Raw genomic sequence first — 23,276 nt, 5'->3', positions numbered from 1 at the left:
GAGAGAGGGAAGCAGGCTCTCTGCTGAGCAGAGAGCCCGATGCGGGACTCGATCCAAGGACTCTGAGATCATGACCTGAGCCGAAGGCAGCGGCTTAACCCACTGAGCCACCCAGGCGCCCAGCAAGCAGCATTTAACAGCCTCAGTACACTCCCCAACGAGAGGCAACATATTTTAGAATATTCTAGACCATTCAGATCTCCAGATAACTATAGCCCCAACCAATGTCACACAGAGCAGAAGAACTGTTGCTGGGCCTAGCTGACTCACACAATGAGAGAGAAAAAAAAGGTGGCTGTATTATTTGGAGATTTTTTTGTTATCTAGCATTAGGTAACAGCAATGTCTAATGTATTACTATTATTACGTTTTATTTATTGTCTGTCTTTCCTGTGAGATAGGAAGCATTAGGACAATATGTGCTGTGTCTGTGGCATTAAATGATTACCAGGCCTAACAGAGTTTGGCCCAGAGGCATTCATGGAATATACTTAGAGGAAAGAAAAAGAAAGAAAGAAAGAAAGAAAGAAAGAAAGAAAGAAAGAAAGAAAGAAAGAAAGAAAGAAAGAAAGAAAGAAAGAAAGAAATGATCAGAATTCCTTAAACTTGGACTTGGAGCTTGTAAGAGGAAAGAGTATAGGCATTTGGCATGGGGAGTTCTTTTTGAAGTGTGTGTGCGCGCGCGCACTCACGCGTCCATGCACCTGCACAAGTTCCTATATGGGTTTAGTATGTACGTATTGGTCTTGGTTGCCTGAAGAAGGAACCAGGAATATGAAGAGTACCTCCTACACTCATATTCCAAACACATGGATGGTATAGACAGGTAGCACCTAACCACCAGATGCCTCTGAGATGTCTTGGGCTTGGGTTTTAATTATGTTGTAGGTCATTGACTCAGCGGCAGGGCTTCAGGCCCTTTGGAGCACATGGTGAGCCATCCTCAAATCCCCAGATCAGCCATTAGGGTAGAAATGAGATTTGAGGTTGAGTAGCAGAGCTCCTGTCTAGCTGTTAAGGGTAGCAGACAGTGGGACCTGAGGTGGTCAGGACTGAAGATTCTGGCATTCACATCACTTGACATCACTGAGGAAACAGCCAGTATCAGTCTCTAGCATCAGAGATAGCAGTAGGAATGAGTGACAGGAACTCATGTCCAAAGTCATCTCCATGGAAAGCGGCAGTGTGTTTACCAGAGCATCCGGCATATTTGTGGGGCTGGCTGCAGATCTGGGAATCAACAGTTCTGGCTTGGAGACCTCTCTGTTCCCTAAAGCCAGAGTCCCTGGGCACTCAGTGGGGAGGAAACCTCAATATCGGTGTAGATTGTTGGGAAACACTTTACAAGCCAAACCTGATCAAACATGCATCGCCCCTTTATCTAGGGCCCTGTGCTACTGTCATAGGTCAGGGACATACTGGGGAGGTAATGAGTGAGCAGGAATAAAGGAGCTCAGGTTTCTGTCCTCAGCCCTGTGACCACAAAGAGGTATTGCCACTCTGCTCTCAGATTCTCACCAAATAGCACTGAGGTGGGGGCAGGGAGGGGGCTGGAAGGAATAGGGATGTAGTGAGCACTCACATGTTCAGGAAAAAGTGTAGGCTCAAAAGTGACATGGGGTAGGTGATGTGTATACGTAAGGCTGATTTCTGGCACACAGCCTAGAACAATAAGGAAATTAAAACAAACAACAAACATGTTGATGGGAGAATCTGACTTTCAGAGTTACCACATCATAAGATTGAGATGACCCATTTTCAAAAATAACAAAACACAAAGTGTACAAAGAAACAGGACAACATGGCCCATTCCAAGTTAAAAAAAAAAAAAAAGAGAAAGAAAAAAAAGCAGAAAGTGTTCCTATGGAAGATCCTATGGTGGACTTACTGGACAAGTACTTTATTTATCAGAGGGAGAGCACAAGCAGGCTGGGTGGCTGGCAGAGGCAGAGAGAGAAACAGGCTTCTCATTGAGCAAGGAGCCCAATGTGGGACTCAATCCCAGGACCCTGGGATCATGACCTGAGCCAAAGGCAGCGGCTTAACCAAATGAGCCACCCAGGCATCCCTCTGGACAAGTACTTTAAATCCACTGTCTGTATGGTGCTCTGAGAATTAAAGAAGTCAAGATAATTAGATATGTGTAAAATAAAGTATTTACAAAGAGATACAACACACAAAAAGAAACTAAAAGGAAATTCCAGTGCTGATATCGACAATAACTCAAATGAAAGTTTTACTAGAGGTGTTCAAGAGCATATTTCAGCAAGTAGAAGAAAGAATCACTGAACTTGAAGGGAGGACCATTGAAATGATCAAGTCTGAGGAACAAAATGAACACAACTAAAGAAAAGGGAAGAGAGCCTACTGGAGCACTGACATAACATAAAGGGGTCCAACACAGGCATTGTGGGAGTTGCAGAAAGAAGAGAAAGAAAATGGTAAGAGAGATTGTTTGAAGAAATAATGGCTGAAAACTCACCCAATTTCAAGAAAGACATGAATATAAACATACTCCAATCAAAGCATAGAGCTTGGCAGAATAGTGAGAGAGGGATGATCCAACTATATGTATTTAAAAGAGACTCACTTTATCAAAAAACACAAATACTTCAACAGTGAAAGGATGGGAAAACGTATTCTGTGCACAAAATAACCAAAAGAAAACTGGAGTGTTTCTACTAATATCAGTCAAAATAGAATTAAAATAAAAAATATTTAGAAGAGACAAAAAGAACAGTATATGTGAACACACGTTTCAATAGAACATGAAGATGTAGCAATTATAAATGAGTAGCACTTAATAACAGATCAACAAAATCTATGAAGTTAAGCTTCATAGAATGAAATGCAGAAGTAGAGAAACCCACAATAATAGTTGGATAATTCACTATCCCATTCTCAAAATTGGATAGAGCAATAAGCAGAAGAAAATTAAGGAAACAGAGGGCTTGAGCAACATAAAAAAAAAGAGACTAGATCTGACCCCCATATAAAGAACACTCTACCCACAAATAACAGAATACATGTTCTTCTCCAGGGTACATGGGGCCATTCCCAGGATGCACCACATGTTGGACCACAAATTAAGACTCAACAGAATCAGTAAGAGAGATAGCACATGAACTATCCAACCACAATGGGATGCAGTTAGAAATCAGCAACAAAAGGAAAACTGGAAAATTCACAAATTGGTAGAAATTAAACACTCTTAACAAATGGGCTGAAGGAAATCACAAGTAGAATACTTACAAAATATTTAAGTCAGTGACCATATCCTCCATGAGGATTCTGCTTGTCCCCTTCATACCCTGCCTGCCTTCCTCCCTCCCGAAGAGCTGGCTATGAGATGACAGGCTAAGGAGGAAGAGAGAGAGGAGGACCAAGAGAAGGAAGACCTGGCCACATCTGGGTGGGGTCTGCAGTGCCAGCAGGGGAGGTAGCGGCAGTGTTGACAGTGTGGGTTGCACCCTGTGGAGGACAGTGTGTGTGTGCTTGTGTAGGGGCTCTCTCCCTGCACTTTCGTCCAGACACCTGGGATGCGGCCCCTCAGGTGTAGAAGATAAATAATATCTCTTTTGGTGACCCATGTGCCCTCTTCTTCTATTCACCTTGACCTAGAAAACTTGCTTTGAAATTACCTTTTTGCCACCTGATCCAACTTACATGTCAACCTGTGATGAATTTGAAAACCGCTGGACTTCACACCAGTCAGAAGGAGCAGACTGACAGTATTCTTCTAGAGAAAAAGATGCTATTGAGAGTCTAGTTCCTTGACTAGAACCAGTCAAGGCAACAGAATTGCCTGTATCTGGTGTGTTATTTACCCAATGCCTTGTATGCTTTACTCTTCTCACATGGAAATGCTGTTGATTTTAATCAAATGATCAGCTTTTGCATATCACTGAGATCATGGATTAATTGTAGTATATTCTCGTATGCTTATTCTGGGTATGGTTCAAGTTCTGGGAAACCAACAGAGAAGAATCTCTATGCAGATAGAGGAGCTGCTTAGCTTGCTCTTAGGACAAGATGTGGCATTCACCCTGAAAATGTGATCGTATATGGCCAGAGTAGATGTTCAGCTCCATTTGTAGATCTTGCTGCTCAGTTTGAGAGTGCTGCTGTTACTCTACATTCTTTTTTGACCTCGGGAATGCCAGTCATTCTTCCTGATACCAGAAGACCTATTCTTTTGAAGTATTCCTAAACATGGACAAAATCTCTGAGACAACTTCACCAGTGTTAGTAACTCATGAGGCTGAATAAAGGACAGGCAAGACTAATTAGGAAAGTGGGTAGGGGGTGATGTAACTAAGCTCATAGGGGGCTGTGTAACCAGGCTCACAGAAAACCCACATGTGGAGAGAATAATATGGCAGAAGGTGAGGGGCCAGAGAAGAAAAGAAGGAGACTAGAGGAGCTACTGGCTGAGAAAATGGCTATTGATGGTGGATATGGGGACACTGGAGACTGGGAAGGTCACTGGAACCATGTAAGAAGTTCCTCGAGCTATCTGGACCCTTCACACACCCTGATATCAAACCAAGCACTTAATCTCTCCAGTTTTTTGTTAAGTACATGTAAAATTCTAGTCATTGGAGCTGGTGGCTTAGGATGTGAGCTCCTGAAAAATCTGGCATTTTCTGGTTTTAGACAGATTCATGTTATAAGCATGGGCACTATAGATGTTTCCAATCTATGTTGTTTCTTAAATTCCACACATGAATGAGGTCATATGATAATTGTCTTTTCTGATTGAATAATTTCACTTCGCATAATACTGTCTAATTACATATATATGTATATATATAATATGTATAGTATACATATATATAATATGTATACTATACATATAGTATACATATACATATGTATACTATACATATACATATAATATGTATACTATACATATTATATATTATATATTATATATTATATATTATATATTATATATTATATATTATATATATGTGTGTACCACATATTCTTTATTCATTCATCTGCTGATAGACATCTGGGCTCTTTCCATTGTCTGGCTATTGTGTCTGCTATAAACATTGGGGTACACATGCCCCTTCGGATCACTGTATTTGTATCTTTAGAGTAGATACCTAGTAGTGCAATTGCTGGATTGTAGGGCGGGTCTATTTTCAACTTTTTCCAGAATTACTGCACCAGTTTGCCTTCCCCCAACAGTGTAGGAGGGTTCCACTTTCTCTGCATCCTGCCGACTTCGCTCATTTCCAGACCTTCATTTTAGCTATTCTGACTGGTGTGGTATCTCATTGTAAGTTTTTTTTTTCTTTTTTAATTTCTTTTCAGTGTACTAGAATTCATTGTTTATGCTCCACACCCATTGTAGTTTTGATTTTTATTTCTCTGATGCCAAGTGATGTTGAGCTTTTTTTCTTTTTAGTTTTATTTTATTTGTTCAGTGTTCCAAGATTTGTTTTTTAGGCATCATCACCCAGTGTTCCATGCCATACATGCCCTGCTTAATACCCACCACCAGGCTTTTCCACCCCTACTCTATCCCCTCCAAAACTCTGTTTGTACCTCAGAGTCCACAGGCTCTCATGGTTCATCTCCCCCTCCAATTTCCCCCAACTCCGTTCTCTTCTTCTCTCAATGTAGTCCATGTTTTTCCTAATGCTCCACAAGTAAGTTAAACCATATAATTGACTCTGCTTCACTTATTTCAATCAGCATAATATCCTCCAGTCTCATCCATATTGATACAAAAGTTGGGTATTCATCCTTTCTGATGGAGGCATAATAGTCCATTGTATATATGGACCACATCTTCTTTATCCATTTGTCTGTTGAAGGGCATCTTGGCTCTTTCCACAGTTTGACGACTGTGGCCATTTCTGCTATGAACATTGGGGTATGGATGGCCCTTCTTTTCACTACATCTGCATCTTTACAGTAAATACCCAGTAGAGCAATTGCAGGGTCATAGGGTAACTCTATTTTTAATTTCTTAAGGAACCTCCACACTGTTTTCCAAAGTGGCTGCACCAACTTGCATTCCCAACAACACTGTAAGAGTGTTCCCCTTTTTCCATATCCTCTCCAACACTTCCTTTTTTCCTGTCTTGTTGATTATGGCCATTCTAACTGGTGTAAGGTGGTTTTGATTTCAATCTCCCTGATGGATAAGGATGATGAACATTTTTTCATGTGTCTATTTGCAATTTGTATGTCTTCTTAGGAGAAATATCTGTTCATGTCTTCTGCCCATTTTTTTGACATGATTATCTGTTTTTTGAGTGTTGAGTTTGAGTAGTTCTTTATAGATCTTGGATATCAGCTCTTTGTCTGTGGTGTCATTTGTGAATATCTTCTCCCATTCTGTGGGTTGCCTCTTAGTTTTATTGACTGTTTCTTTTGCCTTTGGAGATGTGTCTTGAAAGAACTCCTCAAACTCAACACCCAAAAAGCAGATAATCATGTTAAAAAGTGGGCGAAAGACATGAACAGACTCTCTCTCTCTCTCTCTCTCTCTGTCAAATAAATAAATAAAAAATCTTAAAAAGAAAGATATGGTTCATATATACCATGGAATATTACACCTCTATCAGAGAGGATGAATACCCACCTTTTGTATCAACATGGATGGGACTGGAGGAGAAAGTCAGTTATCATATGGTTTCACTTACTTGTGGAGCATAATGAATAACATAGAGGATATTAGGAAAGGAAAGGAATAGTGATTGGGGGAAAGCAGAGGGGGAGATGAACCATGAGAGACTGTGGACTCTGAAAAATAAACTGTGTCTTTTCGAAGGGAGAGGGTGGAGGGATGTGTGAGCCTGGTGGTGGGTATAAAGAGGGCATTTATTGCATGGAGCACTGGGTGTGATGCATAAACAATGAATCTTGGAACACTGAAAGAAAGAAAAGAAAAGAACTCAAAACATATGTGGTGTATATAAATAATGGACTATTACTCAGGCTTCAGAAAGGATGAATACCGATCATTTGCATCAACATGGATGGAACTGGAGGAGATTATGCTAAGTGAAATAAATCAACAGAGAAAGACAGTTATCATATGGTTTCACTCATATGTGGAACATAAAGAATAGCATGGAGGACATTAAGAGAAGGAAGGGAAAAATGAAGGGGGGGCAGGAATCAGAGTGGAAGATTAACAATGAGAGACTATGGATTCCAGAAATCAAATTGAGGTTTTTAGAGGGGTGGGACTGGGAGGGATATGTTAGGCCAGTGATGGGTATTAAGGAGGGCATGGATTGCATGGATCCCTGGGTGTTAATCATGGAACACTACCTCAAAAACTAATCATGTACTGTATGGTGACTAACGTAACATAATAAAAATTATTTTTAAAAAAAGAGAAAACAATTTCCTCTTGGGAGGGGAGCCCCAGCTCTTACCTCAAAATTCCCCTTGAGCATTCCTACTACCACCTTATTGGCTTTCAAGTACTGACCACCATTAGTAACCAAAAGCACAGAAAGAAAAAGAAAAAAAAACTGAAAATTTGCCAATGCTTTATTAAAGACCATAATAACAAGAAAGTAAACACAGTATCACATGAGGTGCCTGGTGGGTCAGATTGTTGAGTGTCCAGCTGCTGATTTTGTCCCAAGTCGTGATCTGATGGGTTCTGAGATGGAGCGCCTCTTTGGGCTCTGCACTCAGCAGGGAGTCTGTTTGGAGATTCTCTCCCTCTGCCCCTCGCCCGCTCTCCCTCTCAAATAAATAAATCTTTTTTAAAAACACAGAATATCCATAAAACTAACTAAATAACAGCTTGTCAGGACGCTGAGGCACTGTGCCATCCCCATGTACTTCTGGACAGACAATGGAACTTCTGTTCCCACGTTTACTTCCTTCAGCTCTCTCTCATACCTGGTTTTTCTTTTTCCTTCAAACTTCCGAGATGCAATCATTTCACCATGAGAGAATTGCCTCAGTATTGTGTCTCGGAAGGCTACAAATCAATGATTTTTAATTAAAATACAATTTCGAAGAGTTATTGTAATATGCTCTATAGCAGTATTTGCCACTATTGCTATGCTGTGATCATGGCAAAGGCATTTTTAGCCAGCTCAAAAAGGAAGTTGTAATCTCAGAAACAAAATAATAATTAGTTATTCCGTGTTTGTCAAGGAATTACCATTGAATAATCACATACATCACCAACTGGGTGTAAGTGAGGGGTAATGTTGGTACAAAGTGTTGCCTGCCCCATTTTCTTTCTCTATTGCCTGTCCGAGCCTTTCAGGCCAGGCTTTCTTCCCTTAATGTTTATTAATGCAATTCCAGCACTTGGCCTTGAAACTGTAGGTTCTTTGAATTCCCACTAAAAAAAATTTTCAAATGATAATGAGAAGAAAATATTGTCTCTTCCTCTACAGTTGCAGAAAAGCAGATTAAGTTTTGTGACACAAAATTCAACTTACAAATGTAATTTCTGACAAATCCATCTCCTAAAACACCTGGCCTTCAAAGATCATTGCTATGCTCTATAAAAGTAACCTCTGACATCCAAAAACTCTATAACTGTACTTCATTGTCTAAGAATTGCTTTCTAGAGATTAATATTTAAACAAACTCTTCCCTGTTTGCTCAGGAACTTTCCAGTTTTAGCACTGAAAGTCCCACATCCCAGGAAAACTCAGTCTCAGGCAAACCCAGATGGTTGGCCAATGTAATCAACATCTTTGTGTTCTAGAAGGTACAAATGCAAGCCAATGTTCTTTGTAGAGTCAGAAGAATATAATTAGCATGTAGTTCTTCCTCAAGCAGGAAGATGTGAAACCTGTGGTTGCAATATTTCTTGCTTAAATGAAGAGGCTAAGAACATGCATTTCACTAAATGCAAGCAACTGTAAACAATAAACTTATGTGATAATTCTAAAAAAGTCAACATGCTCCAAGTCCCCAAACAGGCATTTATGCTTGTACTCAAATACTCATGACAAATGCTCATAACAAAGGAAACGTGTTAATAAGTCTACAATGTACTAAAATAGATTTAGGATTAATTTTAAACTGCTAATTAGTAATAACTTGGGTGTTTATTTAGAATTTAGAGGAACTTTGAGTAGAATGGATTAATGGATTCAATAAATTTCAAAATTTTAAAAATTATAATTTTTAAAATAGGAGTGCCTGGGTGGCTCCTTTGGTTTAGTATCTGACTCTTGATTTTAGCTCAAGTCATTTTCTCAGGGTCAGGAGATCAAGCTTCACAATCAGCTCCAAGCCCAGCAGGGAGTCTCCCTGAGATTTTCTCTCTCACTCTCCCGTTGCCCCTCCCCACTTTGTGTTCTCTGTCTCTCTCTAAAATAAATAAATAAATCCTTAAAAAGTAAAATAAAATGTTAAAAATGCCTCACCTTGAATGAACCGGTAGTACTACATTAGAATCAGGACCATCAGTATGAACTCAAGTTTAACTTCATATAAATACATATAGATACAAAAACAAGTATAGACATGTGTGTCTACATGGGTTTGTATGCTACATGTATTACCTAGCTCAGTCTGCAGGGAGGGCCTAGAAACAATGATACCCCAGTAGCACATCCAGTTCCTGCTCTGGGACCCACAAAGAAGCATAAAAGAGCTTTCGGTAACCAGAACTGGAACAATTTGAGCAACAAAATAAATAGCATAGTATGGGATCATAGCATAGAATATAATATAAATATGAGATTACACTACATTTTTAGTAAAGGAATAAAAGAAATGGCTGAAAAGGGGTGTGGACATAAGGAACAAATATTCCCCCCACACACCAAAAAAAGTCCAGTAAAAGGAAGGCAGTCAGAAGATTCTGGCAGTTGATTAATGAAAATGGGAACAAACATAGATCACACCACTCATAGAAGGAATACAAAAAAGAAGAGTAAAAATTTCCTCCATCAAATCCTGAAGATGCTCAATCCTGAAGATATCAGATGGGTAGAGTTGAAAGACAGGCCTGACACAAGGCTTTGGTTAAAAGTTTGTATGTAAAGTACTATGTCCTCCATTGCCTTCCACACCCTAGATGTAAAATCCTGGAAACCTACATGCCCATTCTCCAGAGGGTCTCTTCTCTAGGAAAACTGAGGGATTTCAGAGAAGAGCTGATCTCTGAGGCCACAGATAAAATCCTCAGGGAGAGTTGAGAAGTTTTGCATCTGTAAAACAAGAATTAGACACTGGTTTTCCCTGCTGATAGGAGTTTCAGACGTGAAAAAGAAGAAATGGAAGATGAAAATTATCAGAGAAATAATATTAGAGAATTTCCCAGAAATTGAAACACAAGTTTACTTATTTATTTTGTTTGTTTGTTTGTTAGAGAGAGAGAGAGAGAGAGAGAGCATTGTCACAAGCAGGGGGAGGGGCAGAGGGAGAGGGAGAAGCAGACTCCCTGCTAAGCAAGGAGCCCCATGTGGGTCTCCATCCCTGGACCCTGGGATAATGAGCTGACCTGAAGGCAGATGCTTAACCAACTGAGCTACCCAGGCATCCCAAAACACCAATTTTTATATTGAAAACTCCCCACTGAATGTCCAACATACTGAAAGACAAAACAAAACAAAAAGATGTAGGGAACATTATTAGAAATTCTGTAACACTAAATCTGAATAGCACAAATACAGGTTATCTTCCAAAAAATAAGAATAACATCAAGTTTCTCTTGGTAACCCTGTATGCTAGAGGACAGCAGACCAAAACCTTCAAAAAATATGAAAGAAAATGATTGTCAGCAATTAATTCTCCACTCTGCAAAATTACCTGGCGAGTATGAGGTAAAATACAGATATTTTTCTAAATGCATGAATTCAAATAAATTCTCCTCAGACCTATCTTTTCTAAGAATTCTACCTGACAATATGCTCCAACAAAGTAATAAGCTGATCATGAAAAAGAAAGTTATGGTAACCTGACTTGGTAGATTCAACCTGAAAAAAAAAAAAAAATGGTGAAGGAGTGTTCCCAAATGGCAGCTAAATAACAGGTCTGGGGAAGAGTCAGGCCAGCAGTGTAGAGCAAAGGAATACAGGACCTCAAGTCAACTCCAAGCCCCAAGGAATAAAGGGGAGGAAGACAACTAGAACACAAAATATGGTAGAATATTTAGAGGAACTAAAGTTAGGTGGATGGAATTCTGGCAAAGAAAAAAAGAGCATCTAGAAAAATGTTTTTTAAAAGTATACAATAATGAGTGTATTCGTGGAAGTACTGGTTTCTGATCACTTAAATTAGCAATATATCTATATCGGGAAGAGTGGAGGAGAAGGGGGGTGTGTGTTCCAAAATCGATAAATCCCCACCAGTTAAAAGTTAACTCGATAAGGATTCTCTCAACTTGATTAATAAGAATATAATAGTATAAGCATATCATTGTAAGTAAGGACATAACCACTGAAAATAAAGCAAATAAAAACATTAAAAATGATTGCTCCTTAAAAGAACCCATTACGGGGGACACTTGGGTGGCTCAGTTGGTTAAGCAGCTGCCTTCGGCTCAGGTCATGATCCCAGTGTCCTGGGATCGAGTCCCAAATTGGGCTCTTTGCTCGGCAGGGAGCCTGCTACTCCCTCTGCCTCTGCCTGCCACTCTGTTTGCCTGTGCTCACAATCTCTCTCTCGCGCGCGCTCTCTGACAAATAAATAAATAAACTCTTTTAAAAAAAAAAGTTCCCATCACGGCTCTTGGTGCTATAGTAAATGGAATCGATTCTCCAATTTCCCTTTCTATATTGTCATTGTTAGTGTATATGAAAGCAGCTGATTTCTGTACATTGATTTTGTATCCTGCCACATTACAGAATTGTGCTATGAGTTTTAGTAGTCTGGGGATGGAGTCTTTTGGGTTTTCCATATAAAGGATCATGTCATGTGCGAAGAGAAAGAGTTTGACTTCTTCAGCAATTTGAATACCTTTTATTTCTTTTTGTTGTCTAGTTGCTGTTGCTAGGACTTCTAGTACTATGTTGAACAACATAAGCTACTTGGGAATAAACCTAACCAAAGAGGTAAAGGATCTGTCCTCGAGGAACTACAGAACATTCATGAAAGAAATTGAAGTAGACACAAAAAGATGGAAAAGCATTCCATGCTCATGGATCAGAAAAATAAACATTGTTAAAATGTCTATACTGCCTGGAGCAATCTATACTTTCATGCCATCCTGATCAAAATTCCACCAGCATCTTTCAGAGTCCTAAAACAAACAATCCTAAAGTTTGTATGGAGCCAGAAGAGACCCCAAATTGCTAAGGAAATGTTGAAAAAGAAAAACAAAACTGGGGGCATCATATTGCCTGATTTCAAGCTTTCCTACAAAGCTGTGATCACAAAGACAGCATGGTACTGGTACAAAAACAGACACATAGACCAGTGGAACAGAGTACAGAGCCCAGATATGGACCTGAACTCTATGGTCAACTAATCTTCAACAAAGCAGGAAAAAAATCCAGTGGGGAAAAAAGTCTCTTCAATAAATGGTGCTGGGAAAATTGGACAGCTATGTATAGAAGAAAGAAACTGAACCATTCTCCTACACCATTCTCTTACACAAAGATAAACTCGAAATGGATAAAAGACCTCAACATGAGGCAGGAATCTATCAAAACCCTAGAGGAGAACATAGGCAGTAACCTCTTTGACACTGGCCACAGCAGCTACTTTCAAGACATGTCTCCAAAGGCAAAGGAAACAAAAGCGAAAATGGACTTTTGGGACTTCATCTAGATCAAAACCTTCTGCACAGCAAAGGAAACAGTCAACAAAATAAAGAGGCAATCCAGAATGGGAGAAGATATTCTCAAGTGACACTACAGACAAAGGGCTGATATCCAAGATCTATAAAGAAGTCCTCAAACTCAACACCCCCAAACCATATAATCATGTCAAAAAATGGACAGAAGACATTAAAAAACAATTCTCCAGAGAAGACACACAAATGGCTAACAGACACATGAAAAAATGTTCATTATCACTAGCCATCAGGGAGATTCAAATCAAAACTACAGTGAGATATCACCTTACACCAGTTAGAATGGCCCAAATTAACAAGACAGGAAACAAGAAATGTTGGAGAGGATGTGGAGAAAGGGGAACCCTCTTACAGTGTTTTTGGGAAAGCAAGTTGGTGCAGCCACTTTGGAAAACAATGTGGAGATTCCTTAGGAAATTAAAAGTAGAGCTACCCTATCACCCTGCCATTGCACTACTCGGTATTTACCCCAAAGATACAGATGTCATGAAAAGAAGGGTCTTCCATACACCAATGTTCATAGCAGCAATGGCCACAGTTGCCAGACTGTGGAAAGAGCCAAGATGCCCTTCATCAGACGAATGGATAAAGAAGATATGGTCTATATATACTATGGAGTATTATGCCTCTATCAGAAAGGATGAATACACAACTTTTGTATCAACATGGACAGAACTAGAGGAAATTTTGTTGAGTGAAATAAGTCAAGCAGAGAGAGTCAGTTATCATATGGTTTCACTTACTTGTGGAGCATAAGGAATAACATGGAGGACATGGGGAGATGCAGAGAAGTGATTTAGAGGGAAATTGGAGGGGGAGGGGAACCATGAAAGACTGTGGATTCTGAGAAACAAACTGAGGGTTTTGGAGGGGAGGGGTGTGGAGGGTTGGCTGAGCCTCGCAGTGGGTATTAAGAAGGGCACGTTATTGACAGAGCACTGGCTGTGAGGCATAAACAATGAATCTTGGAAGCCTGAAAAAATAAAATAACGTTTAAATTTAAAAAATAAAAAGGACTTATGATCAATGTATGACTCACATTCCTTCTTGTTTACCTACAAGCACTTGACTAATGTGTAACTTTCTTCTTCTCCTTTCGTGGCTGTTATCTTGTATCTAATAGATACAGGACTGAGGAGTTGTTCCAGGCCACAGTCCTCTCAGCTGTCATCCCCTGCTCTCTCTCTCTTACAACTGACTTCTTTGTACCTCATTCTTCTCCCGTGCACCATTAGGAACCGGCACATATGTTTTAACATCATTCATTGGTGTCTTTTCATCTCCATTTGAAGAACTCCATTTAGAATTATTTTAGAAGGCAGGTCTAGTAGAGATCAAATCCCTCAGATTTTGTTTGGGAGAGTCTTTATCTCTCCTTCATTTCTTAAGGACAGCGTTGCTGGGTAAATATTCTTGGTTAGCAGGTGTTTCTCTGAGCACTTCAAATATATCAACCCCATTCTTATGGCCTCTCAGGTATCTGTTAGTCTCTTCAATCTTGCTGAGCCTGATTAAAATAATCATTTTGAATTCCTTTTCAGGAAACACAGATCTCCATTTCCTTGTGGTCAGTGCCAGAAAATGACTGTGTTCCTTTGAGAGTGTCATACCTGCTTGGTGCTTACGGTTTCCTGTCTTTGTGTTGATGTCTATGCATTGCAGGTTTAGTCACCTCTCCCAGCCTTTTCAGACTGCCCTCTGAAAGGAATGTGAGGAGAGACTTTCATGTGAAGGTGGTACAAGAACATTGTCTGGGTGGGTGCAGCATCTCCAGTTCTGAGAAAGGAGCAATGCTTTTGTCTCTGTGCACCTCCATCAGCTGAGGCCAAGATCTGCAAAGACCCTGGGGTCTCCTTTGTTGCCAAGTTGTCACCTGTCTATGATGGCAGTGGAGGCTGGGGCTGTTGGGAGTCCTCAGTAGCAAAGGCTGCTAGGGTCCTCTTCTTGATTGTGAGGAGAATTTGTGGTCAAGTGGATTCCTTTTAGTAGCAGGTCTGGTGTGCTGGACCTCACATTGTCAATGGAGCTGGGATCTCAGTCTTAGAGGTGCACAGACCTAACTGAGCACTTGGGGTGTGTGCACAGGAGCACTTGGGGTGTGGCAATGGCACCAGTGCCTGAGGTCTGGGCCTGTGCACATCACTCATAGATCCAGATTCTCTGTGGCTTAAGTAGTGACTCAAGCTACAGCAGGGGCGCAGGAATGACAGGAGACAGCAGTGGCTGGGACCCAGGGGGCATGGCACAGAAGCAGCATGCCTCATGGATGGTGGAGCAAAGCCCCAGCTCAGGTCCCTTAGCTGGGGCACAGGGCATTAGCAATCTGGCCCTATTGATGATGGGTCAAATCTGTGACTTAAGACTCAGTGGGCAGGACACAGAGCAGTAGGAACATGGCCCCAGGATGACAGGCCAAGGCCCCAGTTGAGTACACATAAGGTGTGCACAGAGCAACAGGACTGCCTGTATGAAGCTGGGTCAAAGCCCGTATCAGGAAGAGGGCTGTAGAACCGCAGTTGCATGGCCCTAGTATTGTTTGCTCAAACCTCCAAATGTGGAACAAGGGGTGGAGCCCAGTGCAGCTGCATCTCCAGCCATTGTAGATGGTGAGGTTCTGTGGGATCCTAATCCTGGAGAGTGGAGCACAGCAGGGACCTGGGCCCCTGGGGGCAGGTCTCACCACAGCAAGAGCTAAATCGCTGGGAAGGAGATGAAACGGCAGCTCTCTGGGGACTCCTGCTCCCCCAGCTCCATCAGGGGGTTCAGCATTAGTGGAGACTGTGGGGGTCTTTGGTTGCACATATGCAGATTGCACAGGTGAGCAGGATGGCTGGAGTCCTCCTGTTCTCTTTTCCCTGCAGGTGAAATCCCTCTGAGGGCATCTTCCTTGCTCTGAGCTGCTCCAGATTGAAGGATGGATGACACAGGTAAAATGCCTCCTGTGCTTTTCTGTGCAGCCATCCTCGGGTTTTGTGCCCAGATGGTTCTGCTGTTTCCTCAGGATAGTCCCGCACTTTTCCAGAGCCAATGTCATCAACTTGTGTTGTTCATTTATTGTTTTTGTTGATGTTTTTACAGAAGCAAGGGTGGTACCCTCTCCTTTTATCTATTATCTATCTATCTATCTATCTATCTATCATCATCATCTATCCTTACCTTTTGATTATTTGCATTTGTTGTTTATCAGGAGAGACCAGATAGGGAGATCCTAATCACCTGACCTCATCTGGAACATCTGTAAGACTTTGTCTTAATGTCTTTCTCTAGCAGGTTTGCCTTCTCTTCTTTCTCAGATGGTTCTACTCATTGATTTTTTTTTTCCTTTCAATAGTCATACTTTCCTGATTCTTTGTAGGCTTGTGAATTTTTGTGAAAACTGGACATTTCAATCTTGGTAATAGTTGGTCATAATACTTGGTAATAATTGATAATCCTGGAAGTTAGATCCCCCCTCCCCTGCAGTCTGCAGAGCTTTGTTAGGTGCTATTTTTTGCTCTTGGTTTTTGGTCATTCTGTTGTGTACAGAGTCTCTGTCCCAGGAATCCAGCTAATGTGCCAACCTAAGAACCTCTCAGGTCATTTATGAGCCTGCACCTTTCCGTGGGCAAGGGTAGGTTTCTAAATGTCCCTGTACCTGCGGTTGCTTTTCCATGTTCTACCGCTTATATGCTTGCCTCCCAAAATGGAAAAAAGGGGGAAATGAAGGGGAGTGAAGCCCCCAGATGTTTTAAATACTCTTGAAGTGCTTCAGCCATAGGAGTAAGGGCTTGTCCTAGTGGTGGGTTTGCAAGTGCACTGACCTGCATTTTCGCTGCATCCTCTTGATCAAAAGCCGCAAGCGGCAATCAGAACACTCATTCCTGATTTCTGGAAGACAGCATCCTAATTGCTCACCTTCGCTTCCACAAGCTGTGTTCAAACTGCTGTAGGGACTTCTGCTGGCTCTCCACAACAGACTGGGGACAGGGAGATGGTAGCCTCATGTCTGGAGCCAGCTCATGAGTCTGAAAATGACTCAAATGAACAGCAATTTACCTTCTGACCTTCACCCTGCAAGCTGCAGCCTTCAATAGACTCCAGCTTTCCACGACAGTCACATCAGACAGATCCCCAGTGCACCTGCTGTCCAGGCGGAGATGGATCACAGATGCTTCCTGCCTCTCCATCTGCCCTGACAGCTCATCTTCTCAGTCATTCAGCACCACTTAGAGATTCCAGTGGATTCAGCATACTATCTCATTACAGGTTTTTTTATTACAGCTTTATTCACGTATCATTCACTGATTTAAGGGTAAGGTTTTCAGTATATTCATAGAGTTGTGGCACATATCACTATAATAAACTTCAGAACATTTTCATCAGCCCTAAAAGAAACCTTGTGTCACTCCCCCTTTTCTCCCATCACCTCTCCCCAGCCCTAGGCAACCACTCATCTACCTTCTGTCTCTGTAGATTTGCCTTATGGACATTTGTTAAACAGGAATTAAAAAACACATGGTCCTTTGTGACGGGCTCTTACACATAGTATGTTGTCAGGCACATTCATGCTGTCATTAGGGTGTTAACTTGCATTTCCCTTAGTGAAAGAGAGAAAGCACATTTCAGTATGCATGTTTATCATTCAGATTTCTTCTTTGCTGCTTTCTCATTTATCCCCTTTCCCAGCGTTGACCGTGCTCTGTCCCTTGGGAGACCATCCTCCATGGACCACTTACCGACTGAGCTCTCCAAACATTCCCGTGCTTTCTGGCTGCCACTCTAGTTTGGCAAATCCGAAGCTTTAGGGCATTTACACTGTAAGTAGTCTGTCTGATGCTCACTGACCAGAGCAGGGCTTACATAACCTGTGGACTGGTGTTTGGTGCTAACATGTGTAGCAAAGAATTTCTCCTTATTTGTGCCTTGTCTTTTCACTTTCTTAATGAAGTCTTTTGTGAACAGTAGTTTTAAGTTTTAAGCTAATGACATACACGAATTTTTTCTCTATTGCAAATGTCTTCCATGTTCTGCATAACAAGTTCTTTCTTAAATCAAAATCATAAAGTTTTTTTTGGTAAACTTTTGTGAAATTCTATGGATTTCAGTTGATTTGTTTTTGCATGTGTATGGTGTGAAGAAAAGGTTCAAATCTAGGGTTTGCCTTCATGAATAGTTAGTAGTCAATTCACTTTTTATTGAAAACTCCATCCTTTCTCCTCTGTCCTAGAGTCCTACTTGTGTCAACAATCCAGGATCCACATATAGTTGGGATTATTTCTAAACTCCTCATTTTGTAGACTGGTCTCCTTTTTCATCTCTGTGACAATCTTCTACAGATTATCCTAGCTTTATACATTGTGTTGCATTAGATAAAGTAAGACCGTAAAGACAACAGAGTGTCTTTGCAACTTTTCAAGTTCGAGAAGCACATTTCCAAGTTCCAAAAACATGTTTCACATCAGCTGGGAACATGCACATCAGGTGACTAAATGTGTTTGTTGCTCTGTGTGTGTCCAGGAATGTCCCCATTAGTACTGATTATGGGGTTAAACAATTTTTAGCAACTAGGAGAATTTGCAAATACAGAATCTGGGAATCATGAGGATTCAGTAAAAATATAATTTTTGGCCAAACTGGTGATGTGTCTGATGGATGCAAGAGGCTGAGCAGGAGCGAGGTAGGGGCAGCTCTTACATTCCATGGCTCTCACGGTCAGATAGTCAGTAAATGTAAATCCCAATAAACCATGCAAATCTAAAATATAAAAACCGTGAAGGGTTTTTAATTCTTGAAAATCCCAATCTACATTGGCCCTGTTAGGGTTCTTGAATCTATTTCTTCTTGTGTCACTCCCTAAGGAGAAGCATTCTGTCAGCTTATCGACGGTGTAAACTAATGATCAAGTAAAACTACTTCCCAGAATTAGGGTAGGTCTTAGGTTTGCTTCCTAAGCAGGAATATTGATCTTGGACTTTCCAGACCCTACTTCCAATATTTAGCGCTTTTTCATGGAGCACCTAATTGCTGCCTCTTAATACGCCTGCCAAATTTCGGTACTGTATCTTCTCAGAGGACAATCTGCTCAAAAAAATCAGAACCAAAGGCAAGGAGGAAAGAGTAAGTTATATGGAGAGCAGAAAAGGAAACATGTATCAAGGACTAAGAGAGGCTTAGAGGGATTCATGGAGAGGAGTGTACTTACTGAACCCTCCCATTCTCATGCATATTCTCTCTCCCCTACACACATGGACCCACATCCCCCTTCTCTCCACACACAGGCAGAGACCTCTGTGATGTCTGTGCAGCATTGCATTGTGGTGGCCCAGCTCCTGGTGGAGAACTCCCCAGCCCTTATCCACCGAGGGTTGCCCCAGGAGTGATGAGTCGAGATGCAGGATGTTTTCTGTCCTTGGGAGGAAACCAGACTGTTGAGAGAAGGGACTGTCAACATTTTTCTGATTTCCTTTCTCTTAAGGACTTCCTTGGTATTAGCCATTTAAAGACCTTCTACGAGGAATTCTTGTGGCTACCATCCTATTTCACCAAGGCATGAACACTGAGCGGGTGAACATTGTCTCCAACTACCACGTGCCTGAAGCTTCCCACACCTACATGCATGGGGTCAGCTCCACACCCACGAAGTATCCTCATGCTCCTCCCACCCCCTGATTTTCTATGTCTTCTCACCTTACATCCTGTCCTTCCTTTTGGGTGTCTTCCTACCATGGGCTCTTCCCAGGACTAACCTCTGCCTTCTTCCAGGTGGCCCGAGCAGGCCAGCTTGGCCCTCACATTTGTGCCAGAGAAAATGATGCCAAGATCCTCACTGATGTGCAGGGTCGCTTTGAGGTCAGTAGCAGTGAGTTGCCCAATGAGATGCACATCTCCTACAGTGAGTCTGGATCTCAGGAAACTGGCTCCTCCAACTCTTCAGTCTCCTTGTTCCTTAGTGTATATGTCCTGAACCATACCGTGCATGAAGTGGGTGCCCAGTGCATGATGGCTTCATGACACCTTTATGCCCCCAACCTTGTTTCCATGTTGGGATATTTGTTTATTTCTGTGTGGGGTCCCTCTCCTCTCTCATCTAAGTATTTCCCTTTATGCACCCCCAGTCTACCCTCTGACCCCACACCCCACACAAGCCCTTGCATGTATAGGCATCTCAGTTTCTGCCAACCCCACATGGCCTCTCCACGACTTATTGTAACTGCCATCTTTTCTCTGCAGGTACACTGCCACAGGAGAGGGCTCACCCATCCCTTCTGGAATGTGACACTCTGTTCAGGAGATGACAGGAGGCATGAGGGTGGGGAGGACTCTATGCCTACCTGCCCCCCCCAACGCTACCCCATGACTTCCCCCTTCTGCATCACCACCCATCCTGAACCCCCATTTCCTGATTTGTTAGAATTTTTCAAAGAAAGTTAAAATGAAATATACACACATCTGTGGTATCTGTAAGTATCAGAGTCTGGGGTGAGGGTCCTTTAGGGCAGGATTCATGGTGGATGTCTGTAAGGGCTTGGGACTCATGTACCATGCTGCAGAGCCCAGGTGACAGGCCAGTCAGGTGCTTTCCTTTTCTTGTAGTACCTCTGCCTGCTTTGGGATGTTGGACCTGCTGGCACCATGGATGAGTCAGGAAGTTCTCTCCTTTTCATTGTTGGAAGACTTTGAGAAGGACTGGTGTTGATTCTTCCTCCAGTGTTTGGTAGACTTCACCAGTGAAGCCACATGATCCAGGATGTCTCTGTGATTTGATTACTGATTCGATCTCCTTACTAGTTATGGGTCTTGTCAGGTTGGCTGTTTCTTCATGATTAGCCTTCATCAGTTGTCTGTTTCTACGAATTTGTCCATTTCATCTAGAGTTTCCAATTTTTTCATGTTTTTCTTGTTATTTCAGTATGGCTATTCCATGTTCATTAACTGCTGGTTTTTAATTGTTAAACTCTTTTACTTCACAAAATATAGAGTACTTAGAAGTTGTGAAATTAGAAAATAAATAAAATTTTTAAAAAAAGAAGTTGTGAAATTAGGAGAAGTTTTTCAAAGAATGTAGGATAACACAAACATCCATGACCCATAAATGAAAATTGAAATGTTTTATAGTTTATTCTTTCTAATTAATTTCTTTAAATTTTCTTTATTTGAACATAGTGAACACAAGGTTACATTAGTTTGAAGTATAAAACACACTGATCACTTCTGTGATCACGCTATGCTCACCACAGTGTAGCTGCCGTCTGTCACCACACATGATGTAACAGTGATTCCCTGTGCTTTGTCTTTCATTCCTATCACTCTTCATTCCAGAACTAGAGCCTGTGTCTCCCGCTCCCCTTCTCCCATTGTGCCCATTCCCCACCCCCTTGCCTCTGGCAACCATCAGTGGGTTCCCTATATTTACAGGTCTGATTCTGCTTTTTGTGTGTTTCTTTGTCCATTTGTTTTGTTGTTTAGATTCCACGTATGAGTGAAATTGTATGGTATTTGTCTTTCTCAGTCTGGGTTCCTTCATTTAGCAGACATAGCACTCGGTAGTTCCACCCATTGTCAAAATAGCAAGATCTCATCCTCATTTATGGCTGCTTAATATTCTATAGCTCATATGTGTGTGTGTGTGTGTGTGTGTGTGTGTGTGTGTGTGTGTGTGTGTGTGTGTGTATACCACATTCTCCTTGTGTATGTGACTCTGGGTGGACACAGGGTGCATCAGTGTGGTTTTTGAAAAGACTTCACACTCTGAACCTCATCTGGGATGAAGGCGCCCCCTAGTGTCTGGGCCCTTCCCAGGTGCCCGCAGCTGTGGGAGACCCTGGGGAGGGCCTGGCTCAAGAGGAGAGAGGACCCCTGGGTCTTCTCTCCTTGGTCCTGAGGCCCCACACAGGGAGAAAGGTAAGGGAGTCCCCACCAACCACTGCTCTGCTCTCAAATGGTTTCTGATGGAGAAGCCTGAATGGGGTCTGAACTGAGTGTCAGGTAGAGATGTCTGAGCAGAGTCCTGGGTATCCGCGGGACAATAAAGAAAATTCTGGACAGCCCTTGAGTCCACAGAGGTCAGGCTCAAAACTGTGGCAGGGGTGGCAGGAGAGGAGAGTTCAGGAGCCCTGGTACCCTTTCTGAGGATTGTGTATCCCTGCGCAACTCCTCTCTCCAGCTCATAGATGGTAGTCTGAGGGAAAACCACAAAGTAGAAACTCTATTTTTGACTCCTTCTTTCTAAATTTTTCAAAACTCAGTTTAAAAAATATCACTTCTTATTTGGGAACAACATCTCAATATCTACATCCTACTCCACAGTGTGGATGTGTGTACTGAGGTTATAGGACTAACATCCCAGCTCCCCTAGGCCTCCTGCTCCCTGGGAAAGATATAAGAGGGTACCCTGTGCTGGGCTCACAGCCGGTGTCACAGAAGTCTCTCTCCCAATGCAGCTGTCAGTCAGAGCTGACATCCTGTGTGAGTGTACTCCTTCCCACAGGGGTCAAGATTGAATCCACAGACTTATTTAACACCTCTCTTACCCCAGAGATTATCTCCCATAATTGGGGGTTGAGAAAAGGTCCATACATACATAGAACCCAATCACCCCAAACCTCCTTGTCCCAACGACAGAGCCCAAATGAGAGCCCCAACCCCTGCTCCTCCCCAGCACCTCTCACACACTCTCCTACCATCTTCTGCCTGCAGTCCACCAGGATTAATGTCATTATATCCCTTTCTTCATCTCTGTTGGTCACCCCCAACCCCCAGATATCCCGTGCTCTCTCACTCCATGAGGCTCTGCACACCCTTATCCTGCCTCCCTCCATGACCCCTCCCTTCTCCTGAACCTTCCTCTGTGTCCCCTGGAATGCTCAGCCCACGATCGGTAAATGTCCACATCCTTTCAAGATGTTCCCTTCACCTCGCAGCTCCGACAGACACCAGGTCCCCCTGAGGACCTGGTTCCCTGCGCAGTCCTCTCCCATGGGGTGTCTCCTCTCCCATGGACCTGACACCCCTGCCCTGGAGGTGTGGGGCTCTCAGTTCATCCAACCTCCATTCCATGTTCTTCATTTCTTCATTTCTTGATTTTATTTATTTATTTGACAGAGAGATACAGAGAATAAACAAACAGAGCAGCAGGCAGGCCGAGAGGGAGAACCAAGCTCTCAGCTGAGCAGGGAGACCCATGCGGGACTCAATCCCAGGACCCTGGGATCATGACTTGAGTTGAGGGGAGCTCCTTAACTGACTGAGCCACCCAGACACACCCTTCCCTGTTCTTCTTTCTGCTAATGATCTTCTTGTTTCTACATCACAGAGCACATCAGAGCTCAAATGTACAGATTTCTCCCACCATCTACTCAGGTCCTAGCATCTGTCCCCATGTGATGTGCCTTCCAGTCCTTAAGCACAGGTTACCCATCGGTGCTGGTTCCAGCAAGAGCTGCTCCCTCTGCTGTTGCCCTAGACCACATCCTTTTTTGTCTACTTATAGGTACTGGTCTGGCAATTCCCCCTGTTCTCTTTTTCATCATCAGTGTTTGTTCTC

At 42.3% G+C, this 23,276-nt stretch overlaps 1 protein-coding gene across 1 annotated transcript in view; it reads right to left on the bottom strand.

The window, feature by feature from the left end:
* LOC309864159 (patr class I histocompatibility antigen, A-2 alpha chain-like) overlaps window positions 1–23,276 on the bottom strand; it is a gene marked incomplete at both ends in the record, with an annotated part of 171,456 nt that overhangs the window by 15,308 nt on the left and 132,872 nt on the right. The gene's annotated exons all lie outside the window — the stretch shown is intronic.

This window comes from Mustela nivalis (assembly GCF_964662115.1).
Source record: "Mustela nivalis genome assembly, chromosome: 5".
Classification (NCBI taxonomy): Eukaryota; Metazoa; Chordata; class Mammalia; order Carnivora; family Mustelidae; genus Mustela; species Mustela nivalis.
Note: the sequence above shows the minus strand (reverse complement) of the source record. Positions and strands in the feature narration are given on the sequence as shown.